This window comes from Vulpes vulpes, chromosome 11 (genome assembly GCF_048418805.1).
Source record: "Vulpes vulpes isolate BD-2025 chromosome 11, VulVul3, whole genome shotgun sequence".
Lineage (NCBI taxonomy): Eukaryota > Metazoa > Chordata > Mammalia > Carnivora > Canidae > Vulpes > Vulpes vulpes.
The window spans coordinates 80,995,839-81,001,838 of record NC_132790.1 but is presented as its reverse complement, the minus strand read 5'-3'; positions in this window follow the sequence as shown (position 1 = coordinate 81,001,838).

Sequence of the window (6,000 nt, the reverse complement as noted above, 5' to 3'; positions counted from 1 at the left end):
GGCTGAAGGGGGAGCTAAACCACTGAGCCACCTGGGCTGCCCTGAAGTAATGAATTTTATTTTATTTTTTATTAATTTTTTAAAGATTTTATTTATTTATTCATGAGAGACAGAGAGAGAGAGAGAGAGAGAGGCAGAAACATAGGCAGAGGGAGAAGCGGGCTCCATGCACAGGGAGCCGACGTGGGACTCAATCCTGAGTCTCCAGGATCAGGCCCTGGGCTGAAGGCGGCGCTAAACCACTGAGCCACCCGGGCTGCCCTGAAGCAATGAATTTTAAATTCATTTAATTTTAATTAATTAAAAAAGTTAAAAATAAAAACAGTATAAAATAGTTGTCCTGTAAAACTTACAATAAAACTTTGAAAAGTGGGGTTTTGATATTTATAAATTTAGAGTTAATTTAAATATAAGCAATATTTTCTTAAATGTGATGCTAATAATATTGAGTGGTCACAAGAATTAGTGAATTTACTTAACCTGGACAAATGTGGTTTTGATGCTTTTGCTTCAAAGCCAATAAAGTCTTCCAAAAGAGATGAACCAGTCTTGTTGATATAGATCAAAGGAAAAAATATAAACATCAAAGGAGAACAATTTTTTGGTCCTCAATTTGGTTATTGAAATAATTTTAAGTATGTTTCGGATAACTTGGGTTTGTGAATCTACTTTTTCAACTATAAATTTTAAAATGTAAATATGGATCAAGTACTTTTGAAGAAACTTTAGTGTCCAAATTAAGATGGACTATAAAGGTAAATTATAAGTCTGATTAGAAGACTTAGTACCGGGATCCCTGGGTGGCGCAGCGGTTTAGCGCCTGTCTTTGGCCCAGGGCAGGATCCTGGAGACCCGGGATCGAATCCCACATCGGGCTCCCGGTGCATGGAGCCTGCTTCTCCCTCTGCCTGTGTCTCTGCCTCTCTCTCTCTCTCTGTGTGACTATCATAAAAAAAAATAAAATAAAAGACTTAGTACCAAAAAAAGAATATAAAATATCTTATTAATATGGGATGCCTAGATGGCTTAGTGATTGAGGGTCTGCCTTCAGTTCAGGTTGTGATCCTGGGATCCTGGGATTGAGTCCCACATCGGGTTCCCTGCAGGGAGCCTGCTTCTCCCTCTGCCTGTGTCTCTGCCTCTCTCTGTATCTCTCATGAATAAATAAAATCTTATTAAAATTTTTTAAAATGTCAATTATATGCTGAAATGATAGGATCTGGGATAAATTGAGATAAGTAAAATGTATTCTTAAAATTAGTTTCACCTGTTTCCTTCTGATCCTTTAAAAATGTGACTATTAGAAAATTTAAAATTATGTACATGGCTTGGATTCTACTTCTATTGGACAGTGCTGATCTAGATTACTTAAAGGCAGGTCTACATTTTGTACTTCTCCATATCCTTAGTACTTAGCATGGTGTTGACGTGTAACAGGGCCTGTGTAACTGTTTTTTGAGGAAGAGGATTTAATCTTGGAGAGGGGAATTTTCCACTACTGTGCACAAAGGTGAACTGCTAAGATTGAATTCCCCAAACAATACGTAAAACTGCAATTTCACTTCTCCAGAGATTTATTGCCCTACATGTTTCTTTTTCCTCTTTTTTCTTGATCACTAGTAGCTAAATGATGAGGTGCTTAACCTACCGCTAGTCTATTGATTCCTACCCTTTTCTTTCCCTCTAAAAGTATCCAGAGCAACACTGACAAAGGGAATTGGTGACATCTTGTCTTAATTATCTAGTCAGATTGCCAAGTAGGCCTTTTTTAAAAAAATTATTTATTTATTGGAGAAAGAGAGAGAGCACAGTGGGGAGGGGGAGAGGGAGAGAGAATCCCAAACTGGTTCTGTGCTGAGTGTGGAGTTGGAGGTGGGGCTCAATCTCAGGACTCTGTATCAGGACCTGAGCCAAAATCAAGAATTGGATACTTAACCAACTTTGCAGGCACCCCTGCGAAGTAGGCTTTTTAATTTAAAATTGTGAACCTCATTTAGGTAGGTCATTGATAAGAACTTTAGCTGTAGAAACAAAATGAAATGACAATAAAAAGGCCAAAGTGGGCAGCCCTGGTGGCCCAGTGGTTTAGCGCCACCTTCAGCCCGGGGTGTGATCCTGGAGAACTGGGATCGAGTCCCACATCAGGCTCCCTGCAGGGCACCTGCTTCTCCTCTGCCTGTGTCTCTGCCTCTGTCTCTCTTCTTCTCTCTCTCTCTCTCTCTCTGTGTGTGTGTGTGTGTGTGTGTGTCATGCATAAATAAATTAAATCTTAAAAAAAAAAACCCAAAGTACCTATAACTCATTTAGAGAAATTCAGGAGTTTGTTGCTTACCCACTTTGAAAAGCCCATTCTCCTAAAATGCAACATAGCTTTTGTGTTCGATCCCAAAATTACACTGAAAGCTTGACTCCCTATGGTGTGAATTGTCTTTCACTCTCAGGAGAAGGAGAAAAAGGACTATTTTTTCTTGGGCATGATGGGGAAAGTTGGGTTTTCTGTTGACTCTGCAGCACAGCACATCTACGCAGGGATCTACTGCAGTTCCTGCTCAACCTATTGTTCAAAATAACTGGTCTATATGATCCAATTAAGCCAGTCACTTCAGCTGAGAAAATAGTATGCTTTCTTCACTCAACCATCAGATTAATTTCTTGAACGTGATTGGACCTGCTGTGCTGTTGTGTCAGGAGACTGAGTTTCCAATCAAGACTGGGCAAGAGCATGGCCTAGGTCACCCTTTCCCCTTCTTGTGTGTTGGCATATCCAAGCTAGAAATGCTGGATAAATCTTCATGAATCATTTAAGTTCAGAAAACTTGGGGAATGCTAATATGCAGTGCTTTGACTGATATGATTAGGGCTGCCTGATATTTTTTTTTTTAAGATTTTATTTATTCATGAGAGACACAGAGAAAGAGAGAGGCAGAGACACAGGCAGAGGGAGAAGCAGGCTCCATGCAGGGAGCCTGACACGGGACGGATCCCAGGTCTCCAGGATCAGGATCTGGGCTGAAGGTGGTGCTAAACCGCTGAGCCAGCCGGGTCGCCCTGATAATTTTTTTTTTAAGATGTTGCTTACTTATTTATTTTAGGGAGAGACAGAGAGAGAATAAGAGTGGGAGGGGAGGGGCAGTGGGGGAGGGAGATAGAGACTCTCTCAAGCAGAGTCAGTGATTCATCTGATCACGGACCACAACACAGGGCTTGATCCCATGACCCTGACATCATGACTTGAGCCAAACCAAGAGCTGGACGCTTAACAGACTCAGCCACCCAGACATCCTAGCTGATAATTTTTTAGTAGAAGTGTGTTTGATGTAATATGTGGGACATATTTCTACTAAAAGATTATTCATTGTTTATCTGAAATTTAAATTTACCTGGACATCTTTTATTTTATTTATTAGGTCCAGGAACCCTAGATAAGATGCTAGAATTGCTTCAAAGAGGTACTATCCTCTTTTGCCATTTATCAAAACAAAAGAGATGATGTAAGAGTTTATGAAAGAATATCTGTGGCACAATGGCTTCAAAACAATAACATAGCTAGGAATAAATTTAACCAAGGAAGTGAAAGATCTCTACACTGAAAATATTGATGAGAGAATCAAAGAAGACACAAATAAAAGATATCCTATGCTCATGGATTGGAAGAATTCATATTGTTAAAATGTCTGTATTACACAAGGCCATCTATAGATTCAGTGCAATCCCTATCATGATTCCAATGATATTTTTTATAGATGCAGAAAAAACTATCCTAAAATTTATATGGAACAAACAAAAGACTCTGCATAGCCAAAGCAATCCTGAGAAAGAAGAACAAGTAGGAGACATCATACTTCCTAAGTTGAGGCTATATTATAAAACTATAGTAATGAAAACAGTATGGTATTGGCATAGAATAGACACATAGACCAAAGGAACAGAATTTGGAGCCCAGAATTGAACCCATGCATATATAGTCAATTAATATTCGACAAGGGAGCCAAGAATACCCAATGGCGAAGACAAAGTCTCTTCAATAAATGGTGCCAGGAAAATTGGATATTCGTGAAAGAATGAAACTAGACCCATTTCTTAAACCTACTTACAAAAATCAACCTGAAATGGATTAAAGACTTAAATGTAAGACTGAAAACTATAAAACTCCTAGAAGAAAACATAGGGAAAAAGCCCTTTGACATGGTTTGGCAATGACTTTTTGGATAGACACTTAAAGCACAAGCAAAAAATAAAACAAAAAAATTAACAAGTGGGACTCCATCAAACTGAAAACCTTCTGCACAGCAAAGGAAATCATCAACAAAGGGAAAGATAACCTACTGAACTGGAAAAAAAATTTGCAAACCATATATCTGGTAAGAGGTTAATATTAAAATTATATAAAGAACTCACACAAGTCAATAGGAAAAACAAATAGTCCAACTAAAATTGGGCAAAAGTGGGGCTCCCAGTCTTTCAAGGCTGTCACTTCCCAATGCCCTGTGACCCTGTTGAGGACCACAGACAGGACATACGGTGCTGTACTCTGGCATGGGAACAAGGGAGACTGTGGCAGCATCAGCCTTGGGGTGCCAGGTCCCTGATCTGCAGATACTCTGCATACAGTGGCTCATTACTGGTGACCTAGCACTATATCCCACTAGCACTTCAAGAAGATGTTTCAAGAGCAGGCATTTGGTTTTACAAAGTCAAAATGTCAACCTGCCAGCTGAGGGCATATACAAGGAGAGATCATATCTCTTTTATAATCTACTTGAAGACTTCTTGTCCTGACTGGGGCCATATCAACCCTGGCAGTGCCACCTCAGTTCTCCTGGGGACAGAGCACCCTTTCAAAAAAGGACCTCGCTTTGGAGATAAGACTACTCAGTGAAAAGTCTCTACTTACAAACTGCAGAATGTGAGATCTGTAAGGGTTACAGGCCAGCCATAGTAATCATGTCCCATCATTTGAAGGCTGCTAGGCAGATGGTGATGTGTGTGTGCTAATGCTTCATCACTCTGACTATGAAACAGGTGGCTTTGCTTTCCTGAGGAGTAATATCAAATCTCCATTATTGCTTGACTTACTTTTGCCTTTAAAAAGAAGTTTTATTTATTTTAGTAATCTCTACACCCAACGTGGGGCTTGAAATCATGATCCTGAGGTCAAGAGTCACAAGCTCTTCCAACTGAGCCAGCCAGCCACCCTATTCTTGCCTTTTTATAGGAAAATCCTTCTATTATGGCTGCTGCTGGCACCCTTATGTTGGCATCACATGTTTTCTCAAAGGGTCTTGCAAATTCATTTGTAATAATTAGTAAACTTGAATGTTATGCTAACAGATTGGGATCACGTAGTTCTGTGCAGATAGAGTACTAAAAATTAGTTTCCCTTGTAGAAATGTTAAAATCACTTATTTCTTTATCTTTAATAGCTAAAGTCCTATGCTGATTTCTGCGTTTTTAAATTTTTTTTTTTTTTTTTGAGAGAGAGAGAGAGAGAGAGAGTGCATGAGTGGAGGGAGGGGTATAGGGAGAGGGAGAGAGAGAATCTTTTTGGGGAGGGGGTGGAGAAAGAGAATCTTAAGCAAATTACAATTAAAGAAAGGTGGGCAAGAGGCCTGAATAGATATTTTTCCAAAGAAAATAGATGAGTGGCCGACAGGCTCATGAAATGATGCTTAACATCATCAGTCAGCAAGGAAACGTAAATCAGAACCACAATAAGATATCACCTCACACCTGTGAGAATGGCTAGGATCAAAAAGAAGAAATAAATGCTGGTGAGGATATGGAGAAAAGGGAGCCCTCATATCCCACTGGTGGGAATGCAAACTGGTACTGCCACTGTGAAAAATGGTATGGGGGTTCCTCAAAAAAATTAAAAATAGAAATACTCTATGATCCAGCCATCTCGCTTTTGGGACATTATCCAAAGGAAATGAAAACACAATGTCAAGGAGATCTCTGCACCCCCAAATCCACAGTAGCATTATTTATAAGACATTATTT